This window comes from Mustela putorius, unplaced genomic scaffold (genome assembly GCF_011764305.1).
Source record: "Mustela putorius furo isolate JIRA1106 unplaced genomic scaffold, ASM1176430v1.1 tig00003899_pilon_pilon_pilon, whole genome shotgun sequence".
In the NCBI taxonomy this organism is placed as follows: domain Eukaryota; kingdom Metazoa; phylum Chordata; class Mammalia; order Carnivora; family Mustelidae; genus Mustela; species Mustela putorius.
The window spans coordinates 12,436,065-12,450,649 of NW_025422048.1; the positions used below are offsets into that span (position 1 = coordinate 12,436,065).

General features: G+C 47.2%; 1 protein-coding gene across 7 annotated transcripts in view; it reads left to right on the forward strand.

Moving 5' to 3' along the window:
- The first annotated feature begins 6,188 nt into the window (after window positions 1–6,188).
- Window positions 6,189–14,585, forward strand: part of MCF2 (MCF.2 cell line derived transforming sequence) — a 103,019-nt gene continuing 94,622 nt past the window's right edge. For 6 of the 7 annotated variants that reach the window (XM_045068155.1, XM_045068156.1, XM_045068157.1 and 3 more), the window contains exon 1: window positions 6,208–6,330. The gene's annotated coding sequence lies outside the window, so the exon portion shown is untranslated. Of the gene's footprint in view, window positions 6,331–14,585 lie in introns of all 7 variants that reach the window. The other variant, XM_045068159.1, reaches the window with a different exon arrangement.

Below are 14,585 nucleotides of genomic sequence, written 5' to 3' on the forward strand. Positions count from 1 at the left end.
AACCCAATGAGCCCCCCAGGCGCCCCGAGGAGATAATTTCTAATGGTGGGATAATTAACTGTCCTGTGGGTGACACGGAAGGAGCTAATGTAAGCCCAGTCTTTGCATTCTCATCAATTTGCTTATGTATTTATCTATCACCTGTGTCTGTCTATCTCTCTACTCAATGTTTCTTTCAACATTTTTTTCAGTGCTTATAGATGGCATGAAGCTGTGATCATGCTTCACGCTCATGCTGCAGACAATCTAACCAATAACAGAGCATGAATACTTGCTCATGTTCTTAAAAATTCTTCAATAATGTCATTTTAAAAACTTTATTTATTTGTTTATTTAGAGAGGGAGCAGGCAAACAGGGGGAGCGGAGGGCCAGGAGAAGGCGAGAATCCCAAGCGGACTGTGCTGAACGCAGAGCCTACCTCGGGGCTGAATCTCACGACCCTGAGATCACAACCTCAGCTGAAACCAAGAGTCATATGCTCAACTGATTGAGCCACCCAGGTGCCCCTAGATTTTGTATTTTAAGATAATTGTACATTTAGAAGCAGTTGTAAGGAAGAATAGAGAGCTGTCCTATGCCCATTGCCCAGCTTCCCCCAACGGCATCACTTTCCCAAACTGTAATACAATACCATGATCAATATATTGATATTGATACAGTTGAGATACAGAACAATTCCATCACCACGGAGGAATGTCATTTTTATTAACTGCCTAATAATACAATTTATAAATGTATCAGAACCTATTAATCCTGCTCTTTGTTGACATGTAGATTGCTTCCCATCTGGGACTACGATAATGTTGTAGAAAACATCCCTGTATATAAATCTTTGCCAAAATAGCTGATCATTTTCATAGAGGAAATTACTTGAAGGAGATTTGCTGAGTCAAAGCATATGTACAGTTTAAGGTTCTTAATACTGATTGCCAAATTGCTTTCCAGAACGGTCATACCAACTTATACTCCTGCAGTACATGGAAGTTCCTGGCTCACCACGTTAACCAGTGTTGAGTATTAAAAGTCTTTGCCAATTTGATGAGTGAAAAATGGTATCTTGGGATTTTTTTTTTTTTTTTGCTATCTTGGGATTTTTAAAGTTGATTTTTACTATCATCAAGGGTAAACATTAACACATATACATATATATGTATATGTATATTAGATTTAAAAAATTTTTCTCCTGAGGGTTATCTGTTTTTATTTTTTGATCATTTCCATTATATTTTCTTATTAATTTATCAATACTCTTTACATGTTAAGGATATCACTTGGCACCTTTATTAAGGTAAAATTAAAATACCATATGTTTTATAATTTGTATTTAAATTATACACAATTTAATGACTTTTAGTATACTTACAGAGTTGAGCATTCATCAGCACAATCAATTTCAGAACATTTCACTACCCTAAAAAGGAGCTCTAATATCCTTAGCTGTTACTCCCAATCCCTCCACCCTCCCCATTTCCTGGCAACCACTATTCTACTTTCTGTCTCTACGTATGTATTTATTCTGGACACTTCATGCAAACAGGATCCAAAATATGCCGTCTTTTGTGGCTGACATCTTTCACTTTTAGTCTGTTGTTTTCAAAGCTCATACATATTGCAGCATGTAACAGGATTTCATTCTTTTTTTATTCTTATTTTTATATTTTTTAGAAATTTTATTTATTTGTTTGACAGAGAGGAGAGACAGTGAGAGAGGGAGCACAAGCAGGGGGAGCAGAAGAGGGAGAAGCAGGTTTCCTGCAGAGCAGAGCAGGGGAGCCCCATGCGGGGCTCGATCCCAGGAAACTGGGATCATGACCTGAGCCAAAGGCAGACGCTTAATGACTGAGTCACCCTGGAGCCCCTCATTCTGTTTTTTTTTTCTTTTTTTAAGTCAAATAATATTTTTTAAAGCCAAATAATATTCCACTATACCATATTTTGTTTATCCATTCATCTGTTGATGGACATTTAAGTTGTTTCAACCTTTTGGTTATTATAGTAATGCTGCTTTGAATATTTGTGCACAAGTCTCTGTGTAGACATGTTTTCATTCCTCTTTGGTAGCTACCTGTGAGTGGAACGGCTGGGGTTATGCACTAACTATATATTTAACTTTTTGAGGAACTGCCAGACTGTTTCCCACGGTGACTGAAATATTTCACTCTTATCAACAATGAACAAGGGTTCCATTTTCTCTACGTTACCAACCCTTGTTACTGTCTGTCTTTTTTATTATAACCATTCTAGTGAGCGTGAAGTGGTATTACATTGTAATCGTTTTTTTTGAAGACGATTTTATTTTTAAGTAATCTCTACATTCAGTGTAGGGCTTGAACTCATAATCCAGAGAGCAGGAATGTCCTGCTCCGGGTGACTGGCATGCAACTCTTGATCTTGGGGTTGTAGGTTTGAGCCTCGTGGTGGGTGTGGAGATTATTTAAAAATAAAATCTTACCAAAAAGAAAGAAAGAAAGAAAGGGGTTTCATGCTCTACTGACTGAGCCAGCCAGGCCCCCCTGGTATTGCATTGTAGTTCTGACTTGCATTTACCTGATGGCTAATGATACTGAGTATCTTTCCATACATATACTTTTTCTTTTTTCTTTTTTTTTTTTTTTTTTTAAGTAGGCACCACAGTGCATGGAGCACAATGCGTCACTCAAACTCCAGATTCTGACTGAGATCAAGATCTGAACTGAGATCAAGAGTCCGGCACTTAACCAAGTGAGCCACCCAGGCGCCCCTCCTTCTATATACTTCTTGACCATTTATACATCTTCTTTGAAGAAATGTCCATTCAAATCCTTCACCCATTTTTAAATTGGTTTGTCTTTTTATCTTAGAGTTGTAAGAGTTCTTTATAAATTCTGGACACTAGACTCTTGTCAGCTATATGATCTCTAAAGATTTTGTCCCATTCTGTGAGCTCTCTTTTCACTCTATTGATAGTGTTCTTTGAAGCGCAATTTAAAATTCTTTTTATGATACCTAGTTTTTCCAGTTTGTTTTTTGTTGCCTGTGCTTTTGGTGGGATAGCTAATAAACCATTGCCTAATTCAAGGTTCTAAGATTAATTCCTTATTCAAGGTCATGAATAGTTTTGTCATTTTAACACTTACATTTAGATCATTAATCTACTTTGAATAATTTTTATGTCCAACATCATTCTTTCAAATATGGATACCCAGTTGTCCCAGTACTGTTTGTTGGAAAGAAAATGCTTTCTCCATTGAATTGTCTTGGCACTCTAGTGAAAAAAAAATTGACTCTAGATTGTAAAAGTTTATTTCTGGACTCTCAATTATCTTACACTAATCTGTAAGTATATTCTCACTTTGGTCTCACACTGTTTGGATTCCTGCAGCTTTGTAGCAAGTTTTGGAATCAGGAAGTTTGAGTCCTCCAACTTTGTTTTTTTTCAAGATTGCTTTGGCTATTCTGGGTCCCTTGAAGGATATTCTTCTTTATTTTATTTTTAAAAATAATCTTTATGCCCACCGTGGGGCTGAAGCTCACCACCCCCAGATCAAGGGTCACATGTTCTACTAACAGCCAGCCAGGAACCCCAAGGATATTATTATTTTTTTAAGATTTTATTTATTTATTTGACAGACAAAGATTACAAGTAGAGAGAGGAAGGGAAGCCCTGCTCCCTGCTGAGCAGAGAGCCCAATTCTGGATCCCAGGACCCTAGGATCATGACCTGAGCCAAAGGCAGAGGCTTTAACCTACTGAGCCACCCAGGCGCCCCAAGGATATTATTCTTTTGATTGCTATATTGCTTTGCAAATAACTTTCCATTTGTGGTTTAACTCTATGAGTTTTAATCATATAGAAGCTGAGCATTTTCGTTAATTCATTGATCTTTTCCTTTTTGATTTTTCTATTGCTTTTATATTTACAAAATTCATTTTCACAGTTAATTTTTAATAGATTTCTGAAGCTAAACTTAGTTTTTGTATTTATTTTCTTTACTTAAAAAATGAGTTGCAGCGTTGTTAAGCATCTGTCTTCGGCTGAGGTCATGATCCCAGGGTTCTGGGATCCAGCCCCACATGGAGCCCTGCATGGAGTCCCCCCATCAAGCCCCCTATCAAGCCCCACATTGAGCCCCGAATACAGCCTGGTATGGGGCTCCCTGCTCAGCAGGAAGCCTGCTTCTCCCTCTCCCACTCCCCCTGCTTGTGTTCCCTCTCTCGCTGTGTTTCTCTGTCAACTTAAAACAACTTAAAAAAATAAGATCTTTAAAAAAAAAAATGAGTCACACTCCCCCCCCCCCTCACAACTGGCCATTGCAAAAAGTTTAACATAATTACTTACAAAGCAAAAAGCAAGAGTTGCCCCAGGACCAAATGATTCCTGGTTGCACCCTCCAGAGACCACCACTGTTAGCTGGTATAGCCTTCCCAACCAATTTCCATGCATATCCACGTGCAGTGTTTAACAAAGTGCGATCCAACTACAAAAGCTGTTTTGCACCTTTTTTCACTTGACAATATAGCAGGCATCTCTCCATATGCGGATCACATACTTTTTTTATTATGCTAAGTAAAGCCTTCCCCACCCCATGATTATAAAAATATACTCCCGTAGAGTCATCCAGTACTTTTATAGACTGATTCTGATTTATTTTAAACTTAAAATAAAGTTGTAAAAGATCAACAAGTGTAGCACTGGTGGAATGCTTACTGTCATCTTAGCTACCGCAGAGGGGACAATTAAGAGCCTTTGCTCCTCTCCCCTCTACACATTCAGGAGAGGGGCTGGAAAACAATTCTGTTGCCGCATTCGGACAGAGCTTAAACCGGCTGGAGGAAGAGGTGCTTGCGCATTTCCTTGCTCGCTCTTGCCTTTTGTGCAAAAAGCTTTTGCTTTTTGTGCACTTGCCTGCACCCATTTTCCGCAGGTATAAATCGGTGATTCCCCAAGAGTGTTTAAAAGATCCATCCGCGATGATTGGCTTATACAACATCAGACCACTCTTCCTGACAGAAAACATTCAAAAGGCGGAGGCTTAAAGAAAGAACTGGCACCTGCAGTTCCCCAAAAGAAGCAAAATTGGGGCGAATCCCTATGGCGTTGACTGGGCTTCAGACGTGCACGGCAGCCTGCGGGGTCTGGGGAGGGCTCCCGCAGGCCCTGCTCACGCCTTTTCTCCCAGGCACTGTAGAACCCCATCTTTCCTCTGTCCCGTTTTGGGGGGATTGGGGGGGAAGGAAAAAGCTCTGGCTCCTTAGACTTCCCACTTGGCTCCTTTAAGGAGTTTCCGCCTCTTGCCTGTTTCCTTGTGCTCTCTCGGCGCTGGGGCTCTAAGACGTGTTAAGATTCCCAAGTCCCTGGGGGATGGCAGCCCAGGTGTGTGTGCCGGGTGCTTCCTAAGACCCCAGCCTTTTGGGGTCAGGGATGTGGACGGCAAGGGCGTGTGTGCGCGCGCGCGCGTTCGCCCTGGGGGTGGGGAGCGCGTACTCCGGCTTCCGCACAGACCCCCGCAGACCCTCGGGGTGGGCGGGGGGGGCGCCGGCCAGGGCCGCGGTCCCGACAGGGCCACCTGCCCGGGCGCGCGCGGAGCGACGCCCCCGCGCGGCGAACGACCGCCCGCCCGGTGCGGGCCGGGACGCCGGGGGAGCGCCGAGGCTCGCACGAGTTGCCATGGGAGTGCGAGGCCGGCCGTCTCCTCCCACCACGTGCGCGGGGCCGGCCCGGCCTCCCCTCCCCTGACAATGGGCGTCCCTGCAGGGGTTCTCCCTTTAGGCTACTTGAGCCCCTCCTCCCCCTCCCCCGCCTCCGCTCGGCCGCCGCGAAGCTCGGCGGGGGCGTGTGTGCGCTCCGGGAGGAGTCGCCCTCGCGGCGGCGGCGGCCGAGGCCAGCGCCCCGGAGCCGCAAACTCGCAGTGAGTTCCCGGGCTCCGGGCGCGCGCGCTCCGGCCTCTGGCGCCTCGGGCCCCACGAGCGGGCTCGGGCGGGCAGGCCCCGGCGGCGGGGCGGCGGGGCCGAGCGCGGTCGCCGGCGGGACCCCTCTCCGGCCGCGGGGCGGGCTTCGGCGGTCGGGTCCCGGGCGCCGGCGTGAGAGGATGGCGGCGGCCGACTCCGGGCCGCACCTGGGCTCGCCCACGCCGGCCGCCCCGGACTCGCGGCCGGCCTCGGCGCCCCCGGCCCCGGCGCCGTGCGGCGGGACCCCGGGCCTGCCCTCGGGCCGGGACGGCTGCGCGTCGGTGCCAGCCGCCCAGGCCGCCCCTCTGCAGGTGGACGTGGCCGTGGCCCTGCCGCGCGGGAGGAGTTCCGAGAAGTACGGCCGCAGCTACCTCTGCCTCCTGCAGGCGGTCTTCGTCGCAGGTAAGTTCCCTCCCCGCGCACGCCGCCGGGCGCCCCCGCTCCCGCCGCTCCCGGCGGGCTGGCGTTCGCGCCCCGCACCCCCTTCCCCACTGCAGGGGCGACCCCCCCCCCCGCGGCCGTAGTTCCTCGGGCCTCCGCCGCTGTCCCCGGCCGCGGTGCGCCCCACCGGGCCCCCCGCGCTGCCGTGTGGCGCGGACAGGTGGGACCCGACGGCTTCTTCCCAGTCCGCATCCCGCCGACCTGAAGCCGGTCTCCCCCGGGCTGCACGTCCCTTCGAACAGTCCCTGAAGGCCGGGAAAGCGGGGCGGGGGGGGCGGTGTTGAGCAACACGTGCGGGGGAAACCGAGTCCAACGAGGCGCGGGAATCCGAGACCCGCAGTTGGAGGAGGGGGAGAGGAACGGGGCGGCCGCCGCTCGGCTTGCCCCCGCCCGGGGCGGTGCATCTTTCCGGCTTGGTCCTCGAGCTTCCTGCCCCCCTGGGGTCCTCGCTACAAAGGCTTGAAGTTTTTGTTTGTCTGTCAGGACAAAAAAGCCAACGCACTCACAAAACTTTGCGTGCCTCGGCGGGCGGTTTGGGAAAGGGGTGTGAGCGGCGGAACGTGGACCGGGGCACCGGGCGGCTGCGAGGCCCCCGCGGCCCCCTCGTCCGAGCTGCCCGGCTCCGGGGCTCTCGAGGAGCTGCGTTCCCAGGGACCGTGCAGACTGGGGCGCGGGGCACCCCGCGAACAGGGTGCAACTCTGGGACCTGAAGTTCAGCCGGGGCTTTTCAGACAAGTCTGCGAGGTCCTGCCCGAGATGGACATGTCTGTCTCCGCTGCCTTTGTGGTTTAGGTCGAGCAGGTGCTAAGCCTCGCGGGGTGGGGTGGGGGGGGGGTTGGCAACGGAAAAAGAGACTTGGCGATTTTCTGCAAAGCAGGGAGCCGCGACACATGTTCCAAATATTCCTCCTTATTCGGGATCATCCACGAATCCCGTCTGTGCATCTTCGTAACACAGAACTTGCTGGTCTTACCTGCTTGGTTTTTGAGGTGGTCAGTAGTATTTTCTCCCCCTATGTAATAAATCACGTAAGGGGGAGCATGGTGACGGGGACACAAACTCTTTCAGGTCTTAAGCAACTGAAATGGTTTTTGGATGCTACACAACATCTCACCCAAACGCGTGCAGCTCAGTGAAAGTGGAGTGTACTTAGCGTCTCCTGTCTGGTTCTCATTTTCCTCCTCTGCAGCTTCCTAAGGGTAAAAACAAACAAACAAACGAACGAACAAAAAACTTCCATAGGAGAAATGTATGATTTATCACAAAAATGAAATGAGCTCTGCTCTGGAATGCAAGCTGACATTTCTACAGCCAGTGATTTCTCTTACTTCTATAGTTGTGTGAAGTTTCGTCTTTCCCTAGTTTTGAAGACTCCTGCATGTGGCTGTTTTTACACAAGCTTGCAGTAGTTTTCTGCCTTTCAGCATTTTTAGCAGTCTTGTCTTCCACCTTACGCACCAACAAAGTGTCCTGGAAGTGGTTTGTACCTGTGCTGTTAGAACACATGCTGTAGTACAATCATTTTACATGTGAAAAGGACTTCATGTATATTTAATATATTTAAAAAATTTTTAAATGGTCACATATTTTTAAAAATACGTTCACAAAGCTTTTCATTGTGGTACAGAACTTTCCGAAAGATCGTTTCAATCATGATCATTCATGAACTACTCGCTAGGAGAAACATGGTACTATGTAACAAGCTGAATTACACGTGCTTGTGCAGTATCTGCTGAAGGGCAGCCAGAGAGGAAATGGTTGCCTCTTTTTGAATCTTCAGGGTGGGCACATTTCCTTGGTGGATTGGGGATCGCGGATGGAGTGTGGTGCGGATAGGTAGGGAGAAGGGTATTCTAGGCAAAAGAACTAAGAATTAACAAAAACAAGCGGAAGGCGATCAGCATAGTAGGTTTGGGGAATTATTTTGTTTTTGAATGATTGTAGTGTGAAGTGTAGAAAGTACTGGAGAGAGAAATTTGCAGAAGTAGGCAGGGACTGGGTCAGGCAGTCTTGCAATGCATACTAAAGGGCTTTACTTTATTTGTAGGGCAATGGGGAGCCAAAGGAGTGTTGTAAGCAGAGGAACATGGCAAAATTGCTGCATGTGGTTATACAAGTTGTACACTGCACAACTCTTCAGGGCTCCATTCACACAGATGGCATCCTGAAAAGTGCCCCTGCTAGGGTTGTACCCTGGACTGTGTGCACAGTGGTCAACAGTGGCCGTGCCTGGTGGGGCTTCTTGTTTTTATGACTCCTTAAGTCTCGCGTTTGTGCAGAGGCCACAGCATGTGGACTGTGCAGTAGAGAGGAAGCCCAGAAGTAGGGCGGCCAGTTAGAAGGCATTTGCAGAAGACTGAGTAAGTCTGCCTGAATGTACGGGCCAAGTGAGTTCTGGGCAAAGAGGACAAGCTTGCAGAATTGAGAGGGTAGAAGAGATTTGACTTGGTGACTGGTTGTGAGGCTTAAGGGGCAGGGAATTAGGAGCAGGGAAACCTGGGTTAATTCCAGGTTTTTGGTTAGTGGGACAGGGTGGAGGAAGGACAAACAGATTTTGGGTTCAACTTGGCATATGTGGTTTCTGTGGAACATTCATAGAGAGCCAGTCCATAGGTCTGCAGCTGGGAAGAAGCGAATCTTCTTTCTTACCCTCATCTGTGGCAGGCATCCTGGCACTGAAGTTCATTGACCTTCTTTCCCTAAACTTACAGACGTCTAGTACAGAAGCAGCCCACATTTATTATAAAATCACCTTTTGAACTTGCCCTCAAATAAAGGATTTTTTCCCCCTCCCACCTTCCTTACCTGATGATGGTGGGGGGGGGAGCAAAAAAAGAAAAGAAATGTTTTACATTCCTTGCAGGACCAAAGAATGCAAACTATACTGATCTAAGGTAACCTCAGATAACTCAGATAAGTAGCCGTGAAAACCTGTTCACTGCAAGGTTTATTTTGTAGGAGTTCAGCTCCAGAAGACGTGTTAATCACAACACGAGTTAATATTCAGTGTACATTGTGGCATGGTGTGCACACGGATGCCCTGCCGCTGTCTTATGCCAGGCAGTGCTGTGCCGAGTGTTCTCCGTATAACTGATTTTTCAGGGTAACTGAGGTTTAGCCCTTTGGGTACTCGATCGCCTCAACCCCCCGCCCCCCTCCTCCATCCCCAGATCTGTAGCCATTTTGGGTGGAAAGCTTTTCAGAAAGATTATTTCCTCAGCTGGCTCCTGAACCTGGTAATAATTGCGTCTTTTCTGGATGATTCCAGATTATCCTTATAATAGCATTAATTATTTCAATGTGCTGTGTTTAGTGTGGCCTCAAGGGCTCCTAGAGTCGGGAGGGCTGTTTGTCCCTGCAGTAAACGGGGTATGGATTGTTCTGCCTCTGCATTTGTAATGCCTCCATCCTCTCCCTGCTAGCTGGCCTTTCTTGCTGCTATTATTTTAACTGTTTCTGCCAACCAGCAGGCCCTTCCTGAGCCATTGCTCCTTCTGGTGTGTTGCTGTGAGGTAGGCATGGACACGATTTGTCTGCAAATTATGAATCAATAGACGACGAGTAGGGCCCCAAGGGGTCTGCTTCTACTCACGTGTGTGAACTTTAGTGCCCGGACTCCGAGCTATCTATTCTGATTGCATAAAAGCCTTTTCCTCTCTGTTTTTCTAGATCTTAGTTGTGTTTTGGGTGGCTCTCGATGTTAAATATCTTATCAGTATGCTATGTTCTCCCGTAAGTGAAGATATTACACTATGTGAAATTGTAATACTTTACTTTCTTGTAAAACAAATGCAGTTTGTTCAAAATCTGTTGGGAGGGGCGTGCCTGGGTGGCTCAGTCGATTAACGCTCAGGTCATGATCTCAGGGTCGTGAGATGGAACCCACCCCCCCAACCCCTCCCCCACCTCACCCCCCTCAGCAGGTAGTCTGGTGGGATTCTCTCCCTCTTCCTCTGTTTGGCTCCCCCCCCCACCCGCTTTCACTCTCTTTCAAATAAATAAATAAATAAGTGTTTTAAAAAAAATCTATCAGGAAATCAAGATGCATTTTACCCATTGCATTTCTCTGGCATGCCTGTGAGCGCTCGCCAGAAGAGGCAGTCAGTCTTAGAAGCTGTCCCCAAGGAAAGCAAATGTCCCTATTATAGCATTTTCTCAAAGGAGTGCCCTGGAAGGCTCAGTGACAAAGCTGCACCCCACCTGCCCCAGGGCAGAGGCACAGGCAAGCCCCTCAAGGGGAGATGCCTCCTATCTGACCGTTGCCAAGGTGAGTTTCCATTCTCCGTTGCCACCAAGGTCTTGTCCTGGAGGCAATTAGCTCCTGGCAAGAGGCCAGCTCACAGCACTTCTTAAAATTTATTTTTCACCCAAACCATCCCCTCGTTGTATGTGTCTGACAGATGTAAGGCTCTGACAGGCTGGCTCCTTCTGGCACTAGCAAGGTGACATTGAGCAAAGACCTCACGGAGGCGAGGAAGTGCGTCCTGAGAGGTGTTCCTGGCAGAGGGGACAGTGGGTGTAAAGGCCCAGAGACGAGAGAACACTGACAAGTTGAAGCAACTTGTGTGTGTGTGTGTGTGTGTGTGTAAGAGAGACAGGCAGAGATGGAGAGATAGGGACAGAGAGTGACAGTGAGGGACACACAGAGACAGAGATGGAGGGAGAAAGGTACCGGGTCTGGGTCGTATAGGACTGGTAAGGCCTTTGGCTTTCACCCTGAGTCAGACGAGGAGCTCTAGGAAGGTGCTGTGCAAAGGAGTGACTTCTGTCCCTCCGGGCGCTGCGAGGACACTAGGCGGAAAGGAAGACAAAGGCTGAAGCAGGGAGACTGTTAGGACGCATGATGCTGGCTTGAACCAGAGAGCTGGTTTTGGAGGTGCTCGGATTCTGGGTGGATTTTGAAGACAGAGCTAAAAAAGGATTTGCTAACGGTTTGGTTAGCCGTTTGAGAGAAAGCAGCAGAGTCCGGGATGGGCTCTAAGAATTTGAGCTCGAGCCAAAGGATGGCAGGAATCGTCATCCGTGCAGACAGAGGTGAGTGAGGAGGAGCAGCAGTTTGGCCCGGGACCTGTGCACCCTGAGGGGCTTAGATGCCCATGTGTCAAGTTAGCCTTTGTGTTTAAGGCAGGGATCTTGGGTGGGGATCTAGACTGGGGAGCCCCCCCCCCCCCCCCCCCCCCCCCCCCCCGGCTTCTGGGTGGTATTTAAAGCCTGGCTGGGTGAGTACAGAGAGAGAAAGAGCAGGCAGGAGGGACCTTTGTTTGTTGATTGTGTCCCGAGGTGAAGGCTCGCCCGTGACCTCTTCCCGAGCAGCGCAGCCGGGCGGAGGGCGGCACACCCCGAGGGGGAGGCTGAGCCGCACGAGCCAGAGCATTTCTGTAGTTTGTTTTCAGACGTTCGCGCCGCCAGATCGGCTCACAGGCCCCTTTGACCCACCATGTTCCTTTGCCCCGGATCACAGATCGCACTGGTGTAATCCGCGCCTGGGGGTGAAGAAGAGGTTTGCGCGGAAAGCTCTCCAGCGAGAGGAACCGCGGCCTCCGTGCTAACTGGTCCTCCTTTCTGGATTCGCGAATCCGTCCTTGAGGGTCTCGGGGTTTAAATTCATGCCCCAGGTGAATCCATTTCCAACGTACTCTTCCTTTGGCAGAAATTTTAAGCAGCCACTCTTGCTTTCCAATGGAGGCCTTCATTCATTTATCTCCGGGCATTTTAAATACAAGGTATGGGGCACCTGGGTGGCTCAGTGGGTTAAGCCTCTGCCTTCGGCTCAGGTCATGATCTCAGGGTCCTGGGATCCAGCCCTGCATCAGGCTCTCTGCTCAGTGGGGAGTCTGCTTCCCTCTCTGTCTCTGCCTGCCTCTCTGCCTACTTGTGACCTCTTCTCTGTCAAATTAAAAAAAAAAAATCTTAAAATAAATAAGTAAATAAATACATGGTATAATTTTCTTTAGAAAATTATATTTTAATGGAAAAACCAAAGACTGGTGGCATATTGGAAAGAAGGACTATTTTACCCAAAGTTTGGGGCTTAGGTAATAGTTTAGTCAGGGTTTTTCAGGTTACCCGGGTAGTAGGAATAGTGACACTCAGTATACTGCCGAGTGCTCTTAAAGATCGGGTATCTTCTCTGACCTTCTTTCAGATATTTAGCAACGACGTTGTCATCTCTGCCATGAAGAAGTTAAGTTGGCTGTTAAGCCTGCAGATGCTGGGAAAACACGTTTTAGCAGCACGCACAGTTTACACATGTGTATTCTGTCTCTGGAAAATTAAGTACCAGAAATTTTATTGAGATGGGTCTACTCTGTATTCTGTCTCTGGAAAATTAAGTGCCAGAAATTTTATTGAGATGGGTCTACTCTGTTTTCAGATAAATTTTTGCATGATTTTTTTTTTTGCATTATTTTGAAAAGGGAACAAGATCGATTCCTAGCAAGGAGGAGCAGAAAAGAGTTTTGTTAACAAGAAAGCCAGTGAGAGAACCAGGATTCCATTCAAGTTTTTTTTTTTTTCAAGTTTTATTTGCTTAAGTAATCTCTATACCCAACGTGGGGCTAGAACTCATGACCTGGAGATCAAGAGTCCCATGCTCTACTGACCCAAGCCAGCCAGGTTTTTTTTTTTTTAAGCTTTATTGAGATATAATTCACATATCATGCAATTAACCCATTTAAAGTATACATTCCAGTGGTTTTTCGTGTAATTACAGACGTTTCCAGTTATTACTAGAAGTTTAGAACATTCCTGGGACCCCAGAAAGAAACCTGGCACTCCCTGTTTCCTCCCCACAGCTCTTCCCACCAGCCACTGGTGGCCAAATGTCACACAGCGCTTTCTACCTCTCCAGACTAGTCTGTCCTGGACACTCCAGAGAAACAGACTCGGAAGATAGGTGATCTCTTGTTGCTGGCTTCTTTCTCTTAGCATAACGCTTAAAGGTTCATTCATGGTGTAGCACCAGTTGGCATTTCATTCTCTTATGTGGCTGAATATTACCGCATTGTATGGAGATACACCATATTTTAATGATCTGTTTCTTCAGCTGGTGGCCATTTGAGTTTCCACATTTTTAAAAGATTTTATTTATTTGACAGGAACGCAAGCAGGGCAAGTGTCAGAGGGAGAGGGAGAAGCAGACTCCCACTGAGCAGGGAGCCCCAGACACAGGGACTCGGTCCCAGGACCCCGGGATCATGACCCAAGCCGAAGGCACCTGCTTCATGGACTGAGCCATCCAGGCGCCCTGAGTTTCCACCTTTTTGGCTGTTATGAATAACATTGTTGTGAACATTCTTATACAAGATTTTGTGTGGACATATGTTTTCATTTCTCTTCAGCATATATCTAGGAGTGGAATTTCTAGGTCATAGAGTGGGTGTGTGTTTAATCTCTTGAGGAGTTCCTAGACTTTTCCCAAGCGGCTCTGTAACATTTTACATTCCAGCCATCCCTGCTTGAGGGTTCCAATTTCTTCTTCCCAGGACTTGTTAATCTTGTCTTTTTGATTCCAGCCATCCCTGTGGGTGTGAAGTGGTTTCTCATTGTGGTTTGGATTTGCATTTCCCTGACAACTAGTGAAGTTGAGCATCTTTTCATGTGCTTATTAGCCATTTGTATGTCTTCTTTGGAGAAATGTCTATGCGGATTCTTTGCCCTTTTTTAAATTGAGCTATTCCTTTTTTTTTTTTTCTGTTTAGCTATAAGAGTTCTTTCTGTAGTCCTTATACAAAATCCTTACCAAATATCTGATTTGTAAATATTTTTTCCTATTTTGTGGGCTATATTTTCATTTTCTTGATGGTGTCATTTGAAGCACAAAAACATTTTAAGCTTTGAAGGCAAATTTCACCCTCTTTTTTCCTTTCTTTGAGTCTCTGTCCTCAATTTTTTTTTTATTGAGATACAGTTGACATATAACATTATTCATTTCAGGTCTATAACATTGGATGTTTGTATATATAGCAGAATGATCACGATCGCTCTAGTTAACATCAGTCACCACACATCATTTACAAAATCTTATTCTTATGATGAGTTCTTTTAAAATGTGCTCTTAGCAACTCTCAAATATGCAATACAGTATTATTAATTAATGCTATATATTAGATCCCCATGACTTGTTTATTTTGTAACTGGAAATTTGTAGATTTTGACCCCTCCCCCACCCAAGCCTCTGACAACCAACAATCTGTGCTCTGTGAGCTGGCTTTTTT